The 20,186-nt window shown below is 46.4% G+C and overlaps 1 protein-coding gene and 1 long non-coding RNA gene across 4 annotated transcripts in view; one reads left to right on the top strand and one right to left on the bottom strand.

Annotated features, from left to right (window-relative positions):
• The window catches only part of ZNF704 (zinc finger protein 704), a 131,378-nt gene that overhangs the window by 39,346 nt on the left and 71,846 nt on the right, over positions 1-20,186 (bottom strand). The window lies entirely within an intron of this gene.
• Positions 8,356-17,413, top strand: LOC141568620 (uncharacterized). The gene is made up of 3 exons (XR_012491792.2): positions 8,356-10,763; positions 14,945-15,150; positions 17,125-17,413. It is a non-coding gene; the product is annotated as an uncharacterized LOC141568620 (long non-coding RNA).

Here is a 20,186-nt window from a genome sequence, read left to right as displayed (position 1 = left end):
GGCTATTAGCTATTTTCACTGAAATCTTAACTCAAACCCAAAGTACGAGGCTAAGGGACCACTGTGCCTCTATGAACAGACAGTAGTTATTTGTGAGTCCGGAACTCCGCTGATATCTGCTAAGGATGCGTCTGAGAGGCGAGAGCGTGCAGGTCTCTGCCATTGCTGGGTAACCTTGGGTACCCTCGTGTGACCTTGGGTAAATCACTGCACACCTCTGAGTCTCCCTGTCTTCATCTGTAACAGGAGGATAAAAATAGATCCGGTGAGAAGATTCAGAGAGAAAACACATCCAAGCACCAGCACGGAGCGCCAGCCCATCAGGCGTCCTGGGATGTCAGCTATTAGTAACCTTCAAATTCATGAATCCGCCGCTAAGATACATTCCACGACTCCCCTTGTTCTTACTTGGCACCAACACGACCAGTTGTTGCTTTTTTTTCTCTTTTTCTTGAGGAGGTGGGGTGGGGCTGTGGGTGGTGTTATTTTGCACAGAGAACCAAACTAGTACAACTTCGCAGGAATTACTCCGCAAGAGGTGGCGACTGGCACGTGGGGTGGGGGGCGGACGGGGCTCTGTCACTGCCTTGGCCGAGATCCAGCGCATGACATCATGGCCCTCCAGGACTGTCCACAACAGCCCAAGCCTGAAATGCGTTTGGATTTCACGTTCAAGTGTGTCTGCTTTCAACCCTCCCTCGCAGAGGACCCCAGCTACGAGGGAGGGGCTCTGCGGGACCCTGGAGGGAGCGTCTCCATGGAAACCCGGTGGCCTCTGCCCTGAGCGCTGGTCTGCTGGAGGACCAGACCTTAATCAAACACACACAAATAACGCTAAACCCACAGATGTGACGAATGCCAGGAGGGCTAGTAGGTACCCCCAGCTGAGGGAGGAAGACAAGGCTGCCATCCGAAGGAACAGAAAGGCTGCATGCTGTGCCCTGCCTTGGAGAGGCGACAGCCCCAGCAGGGCCCGGAAGGTCTCTCTACTCGGGTTTTTCTCCTTATCTTCAAGGCCTTGGGGGCGGGGCACTAAAGGGAAGCTGGCCGAGTGGGCTTGGGAGAGGTCAGGTCAGGTCACGGTGGGTGACGCCATCAGATTTGCTTTTCAAACAGCTGGCTCTGGCTGCCAGGTGGAAAATCAGTTTCTTGGGTTTGACAACTGATCTTTTACCTGAGGAACTGATTGCCTGGTGACCAGGGCAGCAAGTTGCAGAAGGAGCTCATGTGTGACAGGAAGAGGCGGTCAGGAGCTTGTGCAGTGTCTGCAGCCACGGCTGCAGGGCCCGGCCCTGGTGGGACGGTGGATGCTGCTGGCCTGGCCCCGAGAGCTAAGCCAGGGCTGTGCTTGCAAGGCCAGCTATGGTTAAGGCCCCAAGAAGCCTTTTCCTTCTTTTGAGCCACTGTGTGCCTGAATGTGGTGTGCTTGGAGGGTGCGTACAAACACTGTCTCCCCTGGCTAACCCACCAGCGAAGAGAGAAATGCTTTACACCCCAGAGAGCTGTCAAAGACGTTTATCTGCAATGAAAGAGCTGTAGTAACAAATGGAAATGAAAATGAAGAACACATTCCTTGGATTAACAGGGATCCAGTTCCCTTGGCCACTACCGAAATCTGTCTAGACCAAGTTCAATGACTCTTAAAATTTGTGGTTATCCTAAAACAAGGAACAAAGTCTGCAAAGAAAATCTTTTTCACTGGAAAAACTTTGTTTCCTTTCTATAAAGGAATCTTGTTGAAAAAGCGGGCAGTGTCAGCTCTCCCATTTCATTTTGGCTGTTGTTTAAGACTATAGGGGAGATTAGGAAAGCTGACTGTTGGGATAAAATGGCCTTGATCGAACCAGATGGGAAACTTAGAGCAAACACACTGTAACACTCAAGGCAGTGTAGACCAGTGCTTCTGAAGCTGCCCGGGGCGCAGAATCCTTTTACAGACATTTCTAACGTCGTGCATCAATATTTTTGTAAAATACAAGAAAGGTTGGTCCATGGAGATTGGTAGTGTCTTCTTGCTATGCGCACCTCTCACGGCTCTGTCCCCTCAGGGTCTCTCCCAGGGCACCATCAACAGCCATCAGTTTGCAGATGGGCACTGGCCAGTGGACCCCACATCGAGTGGCATGGGACCAGCAAGTGCTTTGACGTCCATTCCACTTCGCCTGAGAAGATGACATTCACTCCGGTCCCTCCTTCTCTCACTGGCTGCTCTCTCCTCCTGCCTCCTCCTGTCACTGCCTTCTCTCCCAGCGCGTGTCGCTCTGCCCACTGGATCCCACATTCCATCGTAAAGAGCCCCTCACACACCCTCAGCTCCCGCGTCTGCTGGACCTGGGCTCCCCCCTGGGCTCATCCTCCTGCCCCTCCTAGGAGACCACCCCTCTATTCCTTCATGCAGAAACCCCTGGTCCCTTGCACTTCAAGGGAACAGTTACCTTGCCCTCTGCCTCTTCCTAGTTCAGGCAGTAACCAGCCTTTCCACCAGCACCTGTCTCCCCTAAGAGTCATCCAGTATTTTGGCACATAAAGTAGAGCCATTATTTTTACCTTAGCTGGAGTTATGACCCTAGGACACGTGTTGGAAGCATCCAGTTACTTCGTCATTCCTGTCCCCTTCGCTCTGACAACGTTTGGCCGAGTGCTGAACTTGAGACAGAGCAGTCGGATGGACTGAGGTTTCATCCCCAGCAACTCCATTTACCAGCTGGGTGATTTGAAGCATATCTCGTAGCTTTGCAAAGCTTCACATTCCTCATTTATAAAATAGGAAATGACAATAATACTGGGTTTTGGAAGAATTAAACAAAATTATATGTGTGTGTGTGTGTGTGTGTGTGTGTGTGTCCGTGTCTGGGTCTGTGTATGCGTGTCTTCATATGGACCTGTGTCAGCTCTGTGCGTACAGGAGGTAATGAGGGAGCTAGAGGGGACCAGGCCCCCAGACCCGGTGTCCTGCCTGGGGCCGCCAGCCTTCTGCCGGGCAGCAAAGTTCTTGCTGAGCTCTCCATCCAAAGAAGCACATGCCCGCTGCCCAGCACTGGCCAAGGCTTGCCATGTGTGCAGGGAGAGGGGCCCCGGCGGAGGGGATGGAGGCGCCCGAGCTGTCAGGCCGTGTGTAGTCTGCCTTCTAAGGGCCACCGCTGTCCTGAGGAAGAAGCAGTCATCAAAAGTGCATCTTTCACTCGTAGGTTTGTGTCCACGTCGGGTCACTGCAGACTCACTGGTGGGGTCAATTACCTTATTGCATGGAGGCCTCGAATCCATTTAGGCCTCCATAGTGCAAAGAATTCCAGCTACATTTTATGGTGATAATAGTTATTTTACGAGGGCAGTGGGGAGAAAACAAATCTAGTGTTTTCTGGTTTTCCAATTAAAGAAAAATAAGGCGATTTTTATCTCGAGATTAAAAATATATACACAAGGTTAAAAAAGACTGGATGACTCATCTCTGCCGCTTCTTTCCCCTGAACTGGTACCATTATTATGCTGGCAACAAACCTCCATGTGGGCTAGGGGTGACTGCTGTAGCCCTTTTCCCACATTGTTTTTGCAAAGAGAGAGGACTCATATTGTTCCCAATCCAGCACCCCCACAGGCTGCCCAGGACAGAGGGGGCTCCCTGTCCCGTGGAGAAAGCAGTTTGGAGCTGTCACAGCCGACCGACTGCACAGGCACTGGCGTCCCGGCTGTCAGCGGCCAGCTGAGCTGGACAGAGAGACGGACGGACACGGTCAGGTGGGGAATTCACTCTCATGGTCCAGGCTGGGGGAGGGGGAGGAATTGGGGGCTCTTATCACACTTGTAAATTTTGGTTTCTTTCACGTTTAACCTGTCTGAGACCTGCCACTCTGGCTCTACCCACAAAAGGATGGACGCCTGCACTGTCTCCTGCTTGGAAGAGGAGGACAGACACACTGGTATGTAGTGTGGGCTGAATTAATCCCTTTTAAAGCTACGTCAGTTCCAGATTTGGCTTTAAAAAATGTAATCTTCTCTCAAAAACTGCATCTTCTTCCCAATAAGAGCTAATATTTACTGAGCACTCCCAATGCCAGATGCTTTCTGTACACGATCGAAATTGCCGCTGTGGGCTGGTATGGTGGCCCCGTTTTACACACACCGAGGGCTGGGTGAGTTTCTAGGGGCGCTTGGTTGGCCAGCCAGGCCTGCCTAACTCCAGTGGCCCAGTGGGGTCTTCACACCACACACGAATGCCGCTTTCACAGTCATCTCTATAACCTTGTTGGAAATTTGAGACACACTTGCCACTTTCTATAAGTGAAACATATTTGTGAACTAAATGCTATTTGTTTTAGATTACACTTTTTTTATGTATTACTTTTAACACTATCGTAGCATGAAAACAACTTCTTTTACATACATGGGCGATTCCACATTAATCGGGACATGGAATATAAAAGTTCAGGTTGACAAAAATAGGTTAAATTATGGGCTTTTTACTCAAAACACTTAAAAAGGTGCTTTGCTTTCAGAAGGATTCTCCACAGATGTTCTTTAGGTAGAATTCTTATAATCTGCTTAAAATGTGGTGAATGATTAACTTTCAGTTCAGCTCACTTACTCAAATTCTACCCCCCACCCCAACACTGTTTTTCATGCTGTTAGGTTGGACCACATGAAATTGCCGGGACTCACTATTTTTCAGTCTATGAAAGCGGCAGTTTCATATGGTTCAGATGATATTCGCTGTTGATATACATTTATCTTCAGTTTCACGGGCTAGAAATGAACCAATTTACCCCCATTTTAAATCGATTGTTTGTGATCAATGAGCCCAACCATGGTTTTCTTTCCTAAGGTGTGTCCCGTGGGTAATTTTATTTCTGGAGCTGGCTTTTATTGAAGGTCCTGTCCTGTTAATACAACCCAAGCCAGCGTCAATTCAGCATCCACTACATGCAAAGCACTGCTTTGGGCAGAACTGTGTGTTCCACAGGAGGCCCAGGAGTGTCCAATTCTGGGCCATGAGTGGAAGAATCTACGCTGCCCTCGGGAGGAGCCTGAGACACACATCACTGGCTCTGTGGCCTGTGTTCTCCCATTTACATTTCCACCATGTCCTGACACATGTTTCCATCAATTCCTACAGCTATCACAGATCCATGGAAACCATGCATTAGGTGTCCTGTCTGTAGAAAATGCTAACGCCATCATTCTTAAGTCCGTGCACAGTGGTACCATCTAAACACAAGGAAATCAAAGCTGTTTATTGAACACCCAAAGGCTGAACAAGTGCACACGGAACTGTATACTCTATCCACAAGCAACAGGACTTCCCCAAAGGAATCGGCCCGGGAAACTGATATAGTTGGGGACACAATACAAAGGTTACTGCTGGGCATACAGGACAGCAGATGAGTGACACGGCTGGGTGGCCACCGGCCAGGGTGTATCCTGTTTCCTGTAATAAGGCGTGGATGAATACAGGTTAGTAATGCCAGACGGGGCTTAGGCTAGAGCCAAGGGAAGTCTCCAGTCCAGCGGAAGCCAAGCATTGTGGCTACGGTTTCACGTTTCTTCTGGAAACAATATAAATGGCAGAGAAGTCTTGGGTGCTGGAATTAATATTTAATGTAAAAAGTATCACTGAAAAGGACTGGATCGCTATCAGGTAGAAATAATAATTTCCACCTCCGCTGGTCATTTTTCATTCCTTTAGGTTGGTCATAGTGGGGTAGCAGTTTACAGGTACCTTTACGATAATAGCACATTGATTAAATTATGGCGCCGTTACCCATTCAATGTATGTTTCAATCCTGTGCTATTATGAAGTTCTAAGGATTTTTTAATGCAAATAGGCTTCTGTTGGTCAACAGCACAGTGGTTACCTATCTTTTTTGTTTTCATTAGGAAGGTTGATAAATTTGCCTTTCTACATACTTGAAATGAACCCATGTGCTTATGAGAAGGAATTAACAAGCATACAGACTATAGAATCTGATTTAAATCTGATGAGAAAATGAGCCACTTTAAAATGATTATAAAAACATGGAGAAAAACACCTTTTCAGTGTGACACGTCAGTAACTTCATTAGCATTACTTTGCTCGCTTGGGATGCTATTTCCACAAAGGTTCATCCAGCATAGCCAGAAATAAGCACCCACTTTCATTTGTAGGCAGCTAAACCTGTTCAAAAGTTGAGAGAGGTAGTAATAGTTGCTCTGTCGGTGTGAGTCCTTCAGCAAGCAGTCAATCAGGAAAAGATCAGGTCTGTAAGTGACTTATGGGACGTGACATCTATGAAGGACCGAGGGGTCGGGGCATGAGCAGGTGGGGGGGGTCTGAAGGCCCCCAGGCAGGTCTGACACCTGTGAGGAAGGAGTGAGGAAAGCAAGGCACAGAGCAGAAAAGCAAGTAAGTATGGAGCCAGGTCCCCCCTAGTCAGTTGGACGCCACACTGTGATGTGTTTGTTTTGGATTGAACGTTTCTGTCCCCCCAAATCCATATGTTGAAGGCCTAACCCCCAATGTGATGGTGTGAGGAGGTGAGGACTTTGGGAGGTGCTGAGGGCATGGGGGTAGAGCCCCCGTGATGGGATTGGTGCCCTTATAAGAAGAGGAGGACACCCCAGAAGAGAAGGCGGCCATCTGCAAGCCAGGAAGAGAACCCAACCAGTAAGCGTCTTGATTTTGAACTTCCAGCCTCCAGAAGTGGGAGAAATACATGTCTGCTATTTGAGCCACTCAGTCTATGGCGCTTTGTTACGGCCGCCCGAGCTGACAAGACAGTGTTTCACCCAGCATGACATACCCTGAGGTTGGCGAAAGTTAGGCAAGTGGGTGCCAGGCATTTAGTGCAGTTTGCCGCAAGCTGGAGACCAAGGGACACACCTCCTGCGCAAGCTGGGCTGGCTAGGCAGGAGGGAGGGACGGGCTCCCCGTGGTGAGCTGGGGGTGTTCCGAGGCCCTGCAAGGCAGGCACCCAGAACCCCAGGCCTGGGCCAACATGGTTCTGCTAACAGCACCCAGCGGTATCAGAACTGCAAGAGTGTCACGGATCCTGGGATGACGGAGTTTCGGTCACAGACCACATGCACAGAGAAGCCCACTGTGAATGGCATTCAGGTGAAACTCTGAGCCAGGAAAAGGAAATGCATAGACCCGTGCACGTGGGTTTTGTATATGATTTCGGTGGGTGGATGGATTCCTCGAAACTGCTCCATAGCCTCCAGGTTAAACACTCATGATTTTAAAGAAACGTCTGGGAGAACCTGTGAGCTCAAACTACATAACCCGTCTTTAAATGCCAGCGCGATTGTTTGATAAGAAGGGTTCCCACCCACTGCTGAGGCCCAGATGGCTTCCCTTTGATGCTGGTGAAAGTGAAAGGGTGGGGCCATAGCACACTACGCAAATAAATAACATGACTTCTGGAAAAGCAAGTTATGCCTGATCCATCCATTAGAATGCTCTGAGGACGTGAATGTGTGTGTGGGTAAAGGGGACACAGTGAAAGTAACTGCATCCAGCCCTCCATCCTCTCTGTGGACACGGAGCTGTGGTCCCAGCAGGCTGGACCATGCACAGCTCCCAACCAACTCAAAGTGGCAGGAGGCACACCCACGCCCATCCCTTTAGTCTTTAAAATGCCTTTCATACAGTTCCATCTTATGGACTATTTTTAAAAACTGGAGTTATCATGGGATCGAGGGAGCCTTGTCTGAACAGAGAACCGGTTTACAGACAGAAAGGAAAAAAAAAAAAAAAACACGGTGGAAATGAAAGGGCGCATCTCTGGATAAGACGTGACAACAACCCAGTTCCATGAAGCTGCTGCATTGGACCATTTTAGAAATGACCCGACGAGGGCACACAGACACGTTTGGATTTGCTGATGATCCAACTTTTGGTTGATAAGGTTGGATTCCAGAAGCTATTTTAGGAGTATATTAAACAGGTAAAAAGATTGCTACATATTAATGTGAGAAAGTACAAGGTAACAGATGCATTACGAAAAAAAAAGTATCACAAACTTCTAGGCATATGAGAGCTGAGTGATCGGTTACAACCCAGAAGAGTTTCCTGGGATTAAATGATAGACTCCGCTACGAGGAAAACTATCTCGGGGTCAGCCAGTGCATGCTGTCACCTGAAGCCACTGCCCCTTCCATCGCAGCCTTCCCACGCTGACCCTTCACTGTCATGGCGGGAACTCATCGTCCCCAGAGGGACCCCCATCTCCTTTCAGACAATTCAGTGTTTAGAAAGTTTTCCTTTGTGTTGAGGCAATAACAGCCTTTTCCTCATGCAGTTCACTGTTCCAGGATGACACAGGGCAATTCTGATCCTTCTTCATATAAATGGCACTCACATTTGAAGGACTAGAATGTTCCCTGTCAGTCTTTTATTTATTGACTTATTTGTTCTTTAACAGATGAAACATCCTGCATGTCTTCAATGTTTTGCTCTGAACTGTCTCCATGTCCTAATTATCCAGTTGTTTGTCCACTGTGAGGCAGGCTCCAATTGGCTTCTGTCCCATGCCCAGGCCCGAACTTCTATGTCAGGCAGGATGTGACCAGGGCTCTACAAAGGGGGATCGTGTTCTGAGGAACTCCTTGTTTGAAATAAAAATACGCAGCCATTGTGCTGGGTATGAAATCACTTTGATTTGATTGCCTTGATGACTAATGATTTTGAACATCTTTACCCGTACTTGTTTTCTATTTGTATACCTTTTTTGGAAAAACGTCTATTCAACTCCGTTGCCCTTTTTAATTGACGTGTTTGTCTTTTTTTCTTATTGAGTTGTAAGAGTGTTTGTATAGTTTGGATACTAGACCAATAGCAGATACACGTTTGCAAATACGCTCTCCCATTCTGTGGGCTGTCTTTTCACTTTCTTCTTAGTGTCTTTTGCAGCACTGAAGTTTTAAATCTTGATGAAGCACAATTTAGTTAGTTTTCCTTTTGTCACTTGTGCTTTTGGTGTTATATCTTCTAAGAAGCCACTGCCTACCCCAAGGTCATGAACTTTGCTCCTATGTTTTCTTCTAAGAGTTTTATAGTTTTACCTCTTTTTTTTTCTTTTTAGTTTTACCTCTTAAACTTGGGTCTTTAATCCATTTTGAGCTGATCTTTTTATACGGCTGAGGTAGGGGTCTAACTTTATTCTTTTGCATGTCAATGTTCCAATGGTCTCACCACTATTTGTTAAAAAGACAATTCTTGAGTTGTCTTGGCTGCCCTCATTGAAAATCAATCGACTATCACAGGGGACTCACTTCTAGTAATGACAGTGCACATTTGTTTTTCCTCCTGTTGACTCATACTGAGTTTATTGTCCACTAAACACTCTAAGTGTTTCGTAGGTGTTGCTATTAAGCCAAATCTCCCCCATGCTGTCCTTGTGCGGATGGAAATTGGGGCCCAGATAATAGACTTCATCTTTCTTGCATTCAAATGTCACCTTTTCAGTTCAGCTGGTCATTCCATTAAGTGGAGAGCTTTGGGATGTGGAGTCCCATGTCCCTCCCAGGTTGGGGACATCAGATACTCAGATCAATCATGGAACATTTAATAAGCTTCACATCAGGCAACTGGTCCAGGTATTGGTGAAGTAGACACAGTACCTGCCCTTACGGAGGAGGCAGAGAGAGGACAGATAATTCAGAAGTCAACGAATAAACAAGATAATTTCAAAGAGTGAGCTTCTTCAGGAAGAAATCATTTAGGGGACATCCCTTTAATCTATAATTGCTTTTCAGTAGCAATCATGTCCTCACTGTCATCTCAGAAGCCAGTCTTGCCTAAATGTCATTGCTTAAGACTCATTTCAGTGAGTGGTGTACTTGGAGAAGTGTCCTCTTCGTATCTGGTACTGACCTTCAGGAAGACACCCCCTTGGTCCCACCCGGAGGGTCACACCACAGGGATGACGAGGCCACGAACCTCACCCAACAGTCTTGCTTCGGGATCTAGAAGAACATGCTGCGATCCTAAGATGACTCCTCCAACTTGTTATGTTAGAGAGGGCCTGAGCGTCCCGCTGACACTTTTTCCTAGATCAATCCCACAGCCATCTGGAGTGCGGTCCATGCTCTCTCCCCAGCAGCCACAGCGCAATGTGTAAGCATCTTCTTCTTCTCTGTGAGAAATACCATCTTGCGGCAAGTTTGCAGGGTCAGAGGAGGATAATAAGAGGAGAAAGTCCTACTGCAGGTGATGGAAATGCAATCTCTCAGGGCAAACACCTTTTCCTGAACCTCTATCACCTCCGAGATGAAAGTCTATCAGAGCGGATGGAAAGCAGCCTTATCCCCAGAGCCGAGAATAGTGCCCGACACGTCCAAGCAATATTTGTTGAACAAATGAGTGCATCAAGGAGAAATTCTGCACTATTCAAAACTTTGGCCTCTTCTGAAGATTCTCTTGTCCCTGAGACTTGTAAAGCTCACCTGAGTATCTATCACATTTTCTGTGTTGGTTTTTTTTTTTTGTCTTTTTTTGTTCAATGTGTTTTTTTAATTCCTTCTCGGTCAACGGACCACTAATCACTCCGAAGGGGGTAAAGAGGTATTTCTGACGACCTGGAAGGTTTTGGCACCGCTAGACAGTCTCACTCCGTGAGATGACTAGGCAATGCTAATAATTTCCTCCGGCCAGCCTCCTCTGTGGACCTTTGATCTTTTCCTTCCTGGCTTCATATATTTACATCAGCAGTTTTCTTCGAGAGAAAAGGACTCCCCAGTTGAGTTTCTCTTAGCAACCGCTGGTTTCCGTTTGATTGATAAGTCATCTCGTAAGTACAACTGTGAGTAACATACAGTTCCCATTACAGGTCATACAGAGGGGTGGTGGCAGGAGGCGACAGGGCCAGGGCTGTGATATTTCAGTGGAAATACTGTAGTTAGCACAATCTCTCTCTCTGCTGCGGATCTTGCTTTTTCTGCCATTTTGCCTCCAGGGGCATAACAAGTCGGGTATAATATTCATCAATTCAGCCGATCCCGTTTAAACAGTGATTTCTAAGATGAAAAAGAATTATGGATGCATGCTGACCGTATTTCTTGGCTGCAAAAATAAAAAATCTGACTCATCAAATTAAGTTACTCATTAAAATACAGGCCATCCAAATACACTCTATATTCGGGTCCTGACGTCTACCAGACGGGACAGGGGATGAAAGAGTAATTTACTCCCCTTTTCTTACGGCTAGAAACACAGGACGCATTTCTAGGGTCACTGGTAATTTAGTAAGCCCACACAAGGTGTGAATTAAATGGCCCTTGTCTTGTGTTTTCAGTAAGACTATCTGAGATGCACGTTTTTGTTCTCCCGAAGTGAGCATTTTATTCTTTTTCTCATGAAAGGCTCAGAACAGGTTCCAGAGGGCACAGCACTTTGGGACAATGTCCTGACAACAGCTCATTTACGGCCGTGATTTTGCTCTTAGGCTCTCTGTGCTGTTTGGAGGATGGGGGCTATTGGGGAGCACAAGGCCTCAGGGAAGGCGTGAGGCCAGAGGTTCCTCCACACCCACCTTTCAGAGACTTGAAGGGTTGGTCTAATCCTGCATTCCGCAAACCTTCCAGCACGTGACACTCCCTGGGAGAACTTTGAAAAATAATGCAGACGCCCAACTCCACCCCAGACGGATTAAATCAGAATCTCTGGGGTGGTGTGGGGTATCGATATTTTTAAAACTTCCCAGGAGACTGTATTGAACCAGGGGGGTTCCGACCTCGCACGTCTGAATCAGAGGGTAACAGGTAAGGAGTCCCGCATGACAAGAGACTGGGGCCTTCTACCAGCTCCTTCCGAGGGGCTCTCTTGATAGCATTTCATTTATTTCATCCTCATTATAAACACTAGAGACAGGAGCATTAAGCCCAGTCACGTGACATATTGGCATTCTAGGCGTTTGACTTCAAAGGCCTTGGGGTTAAGAGAATGTAGGATTCTCCCCAACACTTAACAGGACCTGTATCCTTGAGCTCTGTCTGTCTTCTAAAATACTTCCTTCCCTTGCTAATATCAAAGGAAATCAGATCACCCCAAAAGAAATCAACAGCTCACAGATGGAATCGTAGTTCACCCATGACCCTCTCTCCTTGGGTCACCCAGCCTCCTAGCACCCAGAGCCAGAATATTCCAGAAGACACCATTCTTAGCATAACTGACCCCGGCTGCTCACAGGAAACGTATTATATCAGGACGTGACTGACAGGAGATTTTGGACAGATATCTAACTGCACGTCCAGAAAACTTCAACGAATCCTTTTTGGGTCATTTAAATGTTTTTTGTTCATAATTTAGCAGTTTCGAGCAAAAGAGTTACATTTTTGGCACCGGTCTCTGTTCTGTAGCCTTAAGACTGCACGTCTATTCCTAAAATCTGAAAATAAGAACTGGGAGTCCATTCAAACTGGGATCACAATTCATCAGTCATATCTGCTGAAAGAACTTTCTATTAAATTCTCCACGATGGCCTGTGCTGTCAGGAATGCTATCTCGGTACCAGATCAGCAAGACTTGTTATCCCTCTTATTCTCTGTCAGCTTCCTCTGCTGGTTTGGTTTACCCGCCTCAGGGAAGACGAAGAAAGGACAATTAAAACACCGCTTAAACTTGATCATACTTCCATTTCTAAGTCGCAAAGGCATTCTACCCTCTTTAAATACCCCGGTAGGTAAAGCCTCTCCCAAGGCTTTTAGTGTAAAAGCCTCCATGTTGGGGGGGGGGGGGAAGTTTAAGTAGAAAAAGTATATGTGCAATGTCTTACGTCCACCTGTGGTCTGCCCATCACGCCCTAATCCGTGCGGGAACAGCAGGGCTTTGCTCATGACTGTGAGAAGACACTGGGACACCCATCGCTCTGTCACAACACCATTCGTGCACAAAGCTTCACTCTCTCCCTCCCTCCCTCCCTCACTCTGGGGAAAGTACTCATTGCCTCCTACTATGTGCAAGTCTGCGCCCAGCACTGAGGACACAATGGAAAAGCAGAGTTGAACTCCTGGTGCTTAATCATTAGCTGGGGGGTGAAATGGGACAGGGACTCCACAGCCCACAAAACTGGGTGAAAGCTTTCGTGCTGCTGCTGACGCTGTAACTCAGCTCCTCCAGTATAAATGGAACGCGTTAAGACCTGCTTCTTAGGGCGCTGTGAGATTTGGGAGATAATGCTCACAAAACCTCTGCCTTCTCCTCTTCCTCACTGGCAGCCTGGACTCTAGTTTCCTTTGATTCTATTTCTGCAAGTTCTTTCCAACCCATTCACTTCTTTTTATAGTCTCTTTCTGAGCTACTGTCCTCCTATGGGAGTTATGACCAACTGGCCAGCTGGTCGGCCTGTCCACCTCTAGTTTTTCTCTCCTCCCTTTCTGGCCACTGTCTTGAATCCCTTCTTCAAATGGCCTCTTCCGTGATCTTGCTGAACTCTGATCATGACTTTCCCTTTCTTCAAATCAAAAACCTTTGAAGACTCCATGTGACCTGCTGAATGAAGGCCAACCCCCGAGGGTGACGACAGTCAAGGCATTCATGGGCTAATTCCGGTCCAGAAGTGTCTCCTGTCTTGCGTGTATTTTCAGGGCTGACCTTGCATGTAAATGTTCGTGTTCTAGGATCAAGCTTCAGAGCGTTCAGTGAGTTCTCAAATGAACCCAAAACGTATAAGAACTGCCCAGCAGTGCCTGACTGTCTCTACCTTTCAATGACCCCCTGTCCCAGGGCCTAGGGACCCCAGACGATTTTTGTCCCCTTTCTAAAGTCAGTGACGTCTATGATTTTCTTTATGGAGTTCGCTCTTCATGGAATGCCCAACACCCCAGCTTGGCTTACTTAAATTCTACCCACTCTTTAATTCCACCTAGTGATAGCAATTCCTCAGTTAGGACGAGTTACTCTCTATATTACGCCCACCAACACTTTGCACTTTTCTTCTACGACTCCGGTAATTTGCATCCTTCTTCCCAATACCGATGCATACCCTTCACTGTACGAGTTGACACTGGAGTTCCTTCCTCTAGAGGACGCGTGTTCTCACCCCACTGTTGCTGGCTGTGCCGTGGACTTGCTCTGGCCAGTGGGACGGGGGCTGTGGTGGTGTGCCAGTTCTGGGTCTGGGCTCCGCGGGGCATCGTAGCTTTCTGCTGACCCATCTGCACTTCTGCCACCGCTATGAGGACAGCGTGCTCCGGCTGGCTTGCCCCTCCAAGGAGGATGCAAGTCCTGTGCTGCCAGCTGAACCCAACCACAGTTTGAAGCCCTGCCCTGCCACCGCTACTAGTCCAGACCAGCTGACCCCCAGGCAACCTGCAGACAAATGGGCGGGGATGGATAACTGTTGTTTTAAGCCACTGATGTCGGGTGGTTTGCTACTCAGCATCATTGCCCCAATAGCTACCAGATGCATTTTGTGTGGTTTCGTAGTCTAGCTTTCCGTGCACACAAGTCTGTTCCTTCTGGTAGGCAGGAGCCACACTCATCTCTTTAGTGACAGCCCATTTCTGTCACAGAGTGGGCACTCTATACGTTTTGTTGGTTTTGATTGGCTAACAATTTCCTGAGGTTTACAACCAACAGAGGGAGCCATTAGTGGTACCTGGATTTTCTAGTGTGTGCTGTGTGTTGGTATAGAAGCAATCTGACAAGCTTTCCTCGGTGCTTCCAGGAAAGATCAAAGTAACAATAACTGCTGATTATGACAGAAATGACTATTAGCTGCCAGGCCAATAAGGGCAGGGCTACCCTTTCCAAAATGTGACAGAGGGCAATTGTCACAAAGCTTTAAGGAGCTGGGGCAAAGGAGTGACTGCTTGTCTTGTAAACAGCAGATTTGGGGGTCTCTGATACACACTCAGAAGGGCTTTTCACTTCCATGCCTCTTCTTTTGGGGCATTTTCTTCCTTTTCGCCAAGGATGGGGGCTAGCTCATGGAGGTCTAACTTAGAGAGGTTTGTTTATCACTGTTTCTAGGACACGTGTTAGGAGCTGAGAGCTGGGAGAAGAGGTTGACTGCTGCCACTGGCAGAAGCAGGTCCAGAGTCCAGGAGACGTGAACAGGCTGAGAACCGGGTCTGCCTTCCAGCCCCAGGCTGGCTTCCACATAACCGATGTGGGACCTCAGAAGTCACCTGGCTTACCTGACAAGGGAGGGATGAGTGATGGAGTACAGTCGTTGGGTTAGTATCCTGTACACATTGTCTCATTTCATCCTCACAGTAACACCACGGGAAGAAGTGAGGAGCTTTAAAGATATTGATTTGTCCACGGTCACACAGCTATTCAACGGCAAAGCCAGGGTTTGCATTCATGTCTGTCTATCTGCCTCTAAAATCCATGCATTCCGAAGGCCACCATGCCACACTGGTCATTCCCGCCGTTTTCCCCATCACTCAGATCTGAACGTCATCCTCGGCCCAGGGGGAGTCTGAGGTTGCCAAGTCCCTGGTATACTTCTAGGTAAATGTAAAGGAGATCTGTACTTCTGTGTCCCATCTCCGTTGGGAGTCAGCCCCAGCGGACACGCCACCTCTGCTGTCCTCCCTCTTTCCTGCATGTCCTCGAAGTTTCCAAGTCACGGTCGTGCAGGTTACGAGAGAACTTCTGAGCTATCTTTTTATGAGTGTTTGTACATAGGAAATGCTAAAGGATGAAGTGAATTTTCAAGCCAGGTTTATGGAGCTGTCTCTGTGTTGTAGGCACAGGAACTTCCCTTATGAAAGGGAAAGGAGTCTTTTCCTCTCGCTGCCCGTGGTCTTTTCTTTTAACCACAGCAGACGCAGTAAGAGCTGCCAAAGCCATGGGGTGGGGGGCAGCCAGCAGAAAGCTGTTCTCACTCCCCTGACGGGTAAAGCAGAAGTTCACTGGGAAGGACTGTTTCCAGGGGCCCCACTTTCTGTCTATAAGGGACAACTGGGAAATGGGAGCACAGCCCTGGTGCTAGCCATTCAGAAGGTAAACCGGCAACGGTCCTTTCATTAGTCCCATCCATCTCAGTCACCCAGCCAGTCAGCAAGGGAGTTTGTGAGGTCACTGGTCAGCCACCCAGGTGGCCAGCTGCTCCTGGGCCACGCAGAGGTCACGCAGCTACGACAAAGGCTGACTTCCAATGGCTCATCACTGAGGCCCTCTCAGGGCACTGTCCCAGGGCACCACCACATGCTCTGTTACTTATCACGCTGCATCGTGACGGTGGCCCAATGCGCACACCCTCTTCCGGGAAGCTCTTTCTGCTTTGCTCACTGCTCTATCCCCAGAGCCTAACAGAGCCTGGAGGAAAGGCTGGAACAGAGATGCCACAAACGAAATGCTGAGTCTTGATAAAACTAAATTTACTTTGGAATGATGTCACTTTAAGAAAATAGAAAGAGGAGGACGCTGGAGGTTCCTTTACAGAAAAAGAAAGGCAATGTGCACATGCCCCAGTCGGAGTGTCTGAGACATGCTAACGAGAGGGCGTAAGGGAACGTGGGGAGGGAGGGTAGAAGATATAAGCGGGCACAGATGTTTGTTTAGAAGCTGCACTGGGGTTTAATTGTCTAATTAAAATATATTCATCTTTACATTGTGTGTCTGAAGGTATTCTGAGATTTTACTAAAATGAGAGGAATAGATAACATATTTGGTTAAAAATTAGCATTTATTCAGAGTTGTTGGAAACTTTTTAATATCCATTTTTACCATCACACGATGATTTATTATTATGCTTTTGTAACCACACTGACTAAGCAGTTTCTGGATGCTAACAGCACCGGCATCATTCCTTACAGTTCCTAAAACGATTATTATCTAACATTTATAGTTCAGCAGATGACTTTTTAACGCATTTGCTTGGTCAGTTAATCAAAATAGTTTGTTAAAGAGGAAAATCATAAAAGTGCTATACATATGGGTCTTACATGTTTTATTTGTAATTCAACATGTGAACACAAAGGGGGCCACACAGCAGGCCTGACAAGCTCAGTGACCGAAAGTAACCACACGGGATGGTCAGACGGTAAATTCCTAACCAGACAGGTCATGGCAGGTTGTCACGTCCCAGGCTTACAGCTTCCTTAGCGAAGGTCACTCTTTACCCTAAGCGAGCCCGTCCAATGTTCTTACGCATCCAGGATAACATGCCTTTGAAATGGCAGAGTCATTTTCTTTTCCAGACCCTTCGGACTCATGACCTCCAGCACGAAATTCCTCGTTGCTATCTCGTCCCCTGCATACCATCTCCACGTGCTGTAAATGCCACACGTTAGCTGTCCTGTACCCACCCGTGTGAAAGAACTATGTGTCTCCGTGTTACTCCTCATCCCTCCTACAGATTCCCCATTCCATCTCCTCCCGCCTCCTGAATCTACCACCAGTGGATTTCCCGTACCTTGCTTATGTGTTCTCTTTGATTCGGAATGTATAAAATGAGCAGCACCTGAAACATATATAACTTTACTAACCATTGTCACCCGAAAACTTTAATTAAAACAAAAAAATGAGCTGCAAAACTGCCATTCTCTGGAGCATTGTCTCGGTCTGTTGAGACCTTGTTTCTAGGCATGTCCTGAAGTTTGTTTGTTTTTTCTCTCAAATAAACTCTTATAAAATTTTTCTGTAGGTTTGGATGTTCTTTCATCCACAGGAATCAAGATGTTAGAGCCTCACTTATTAAGAACACAGACTCTGGAGTAAGACTGCCTGTGGTGTCACTTAGCAGCTGTGTGACCTCCACCCAGTGACTTTCCATCTGTCCCAGGGTCCTCACCTGTAAAATGGGAGTGAGAAGGTACGCTGGGCTGCTGGGAAGGTTAAGTAACAAATACAAACAGGTTCATTAGGAAGAACCATCCTGGCACATGGTAACTAGCCGCTTAGTAAGTGTTTGTTACTGTTGCCTAAGTCACGTATTGTATAAAATACTCAGGTGTGACTTAAAGTGAAACTAGAATTTAAAGACATTTACCAAGGAAGAGAAGTACATACTTTAAAGACATTTCCAGTGTTTTATAATATTCTGTAGCACCCAGTGTGTCACAACTGAGGCGTCAGCTAATATTGGCATCATAAAACACAAGTGACCCTGAGTATTGGATCAAAACAATTCTTTTGCAATTCAAGTGGTTTCCAATTCTTTGGTTTCAACAAGACGGAAGGAGAACCTAATCAGGTTAGATCACTAAAGATAGTTTTTGATGATACAGTGCTACGTGATATTTGGCATTTGTCTCTCTGACAAGCTGTTCAAATAACTGAGTGACACTGATATCACAAAACACCTCCTTTCCCATCTACCTGTCTATGCACAAATCTTTTTTGGTGCTCACATTAAAAAAGAAAAATAGGAAGAAACTGATGCCAAATAGTGTCTTATTCTAGTAAATATTCATCCATAGATAAGTGAATTTTAAAAAAATCCTCTATCTCTTTAAGAGATATGGCTTTAATGTAATTTTATTTTTATATTCACTTGCTTATCAAATTTTTACTGGATATATGTTGTGTTGCCAAAGATTCACTACTAGTAATTTTAAGTATAACTCAGACCAGAAAAAAATGTGAAGCACTCAGAATTACATGGTCACAGGAAATGGAAAATATTTTAATTTAAATTTATAAATATATTTTTTGTTGTAGAAAAGTATGATTGGGTGAGCAATGAAAACTTTTAAGGCCTAAACATATTACATTAGGATAAAGTTCTGTGGAGAAAGTAGAATGAACACTGAGTTAAAAAGAAAAATAAAAGTAAAATTTCTGCCAGTTAAAAAAGATTATTTTTGTATTTTAAAACAATGAATGATGGTGGGTATCAAATTTCGATGGTACTTAGATTCCATTGGATTCTTTAAAAATGATGCTATGTTGTTTTAAAATTAAAATATTGATATTGCTATTTAAATGACTATTTGAATAACAACATTACTATTTACACCCATCATGTACAATATAAGATGTCTACTTTAAAAGATGTGAGGGGGTGCACAGTTTTCAAAATTCTTGTGCAGACTTTATGAACAAAAAGGTTTGAGGACCCTCATATGGGAGCAGCTTGTCAGCCTTGAGTCTGAAGCCTCAGGAGGAAAAACGCTGGTTAACCCAGGGGGTCGGTTAATAGGTTCCACTGTTTTACAGTCCAAAGACCTTGGTCATCTTACTTAGTCACCAGTGAGGGACATGCTATTTGGTGGTGACTCATACACTGATTCTTACCAGCTTTCACACTCTTTGGGTGGAAGTGTGTTATATTCATTCACGTACATAAAAGGGGGGCTGCTGTGCAGATTCTTAGAAGGGATGACTTCTTTTTTAGAACATTTTATCATTGTCAGTAATTATCTGGCCATCTTGGAATTTTCATGTTTTCCCTGTTCCTCGCAATTCGAAGTACTTTATCGACTGTATTCGACTGGTCTTGAAGAAAGCCTGATGCAATATGGAGGAGATAGTCAGAAAGGGGTTCGGTGGTATTTCTATCGGGCGTCAAAGACGGTGTCAATAATACATCCAATAAAACCAGTGACCCTACCTATTTAGAAAAGCATTCTGGACGTGGCATAGCAAGGCCATACTCATTAGACTCGCCATTTCTTTTCCAAGCTCATGCTGGGCTTGGGTTCATTCAACTACATGCCAATTCTTTTACCTATGTATGTGTACATGAGAAATACATGCCTGCAAAATGACAAACACAGGCACATCCCTGCACAGTGGCATTTTCCAGCCCCCCTTCTCACGTAACTTTATACCCACTCCCTGGTTGGCTTCATCCATCATCATGGCTTTAACTCTCACTACTCACCGAGGAGCCCCCCCAGATCTCTCTCCTGTGTGATCCTCTGTGTTCCTGTGGCCAGTTGGAACCTTTGTCCAAACAGCCACAGAAACTAGAAACCTGGCGGTTCTCCAGGCCTCGATCCCCTTTCTGACCCGATACACAATCGATCCAAAGTCCTACTGGTTTTATTTCAGAAATAACCCTGAACGCCTTCTCCCAGTCGGATGTTTCCCACCACCGCCTAACACAGGCCCCCGTTTCCTCTCTGCTGAGTCCCTCCTCCCAAAACAACAGCCACTCATCGCTGTCCCTGCCCCTTCTGCTGCCCAGGTCTGAAATTTTTCCAGCGGCTCTCCGGTGGTGGTAACTTAAGTTCATGATTCTAAGTGTGGTTTCTATAGCCCTTCATGATCTGCCCTCTGTCTGCCTTTCTCCGAGTGCACCATCCTTGCGCCCATT

The sequence above is a fragment of the Rhinolophus sinicus genome, chromosome 7, assembly GCF_057876585.1.
Source record: "Rhinolophus sinicus isolate RSI-liver-muscle chromosome 7, RSI-T2T, whole genome shotgun sequence".
Lineage (NCBI taxonomy): Eukaryota > Metazoa > Chordata > Mammalia > Chiroptera > Rhinolophidae > Rhinolophus > Rhinolophus sinicus.
The sequence above is the reverse complement of the archived record's forward strand: the minus strand, read 5'-3'. Positions and strand labels throughout refer to the sequence as shown.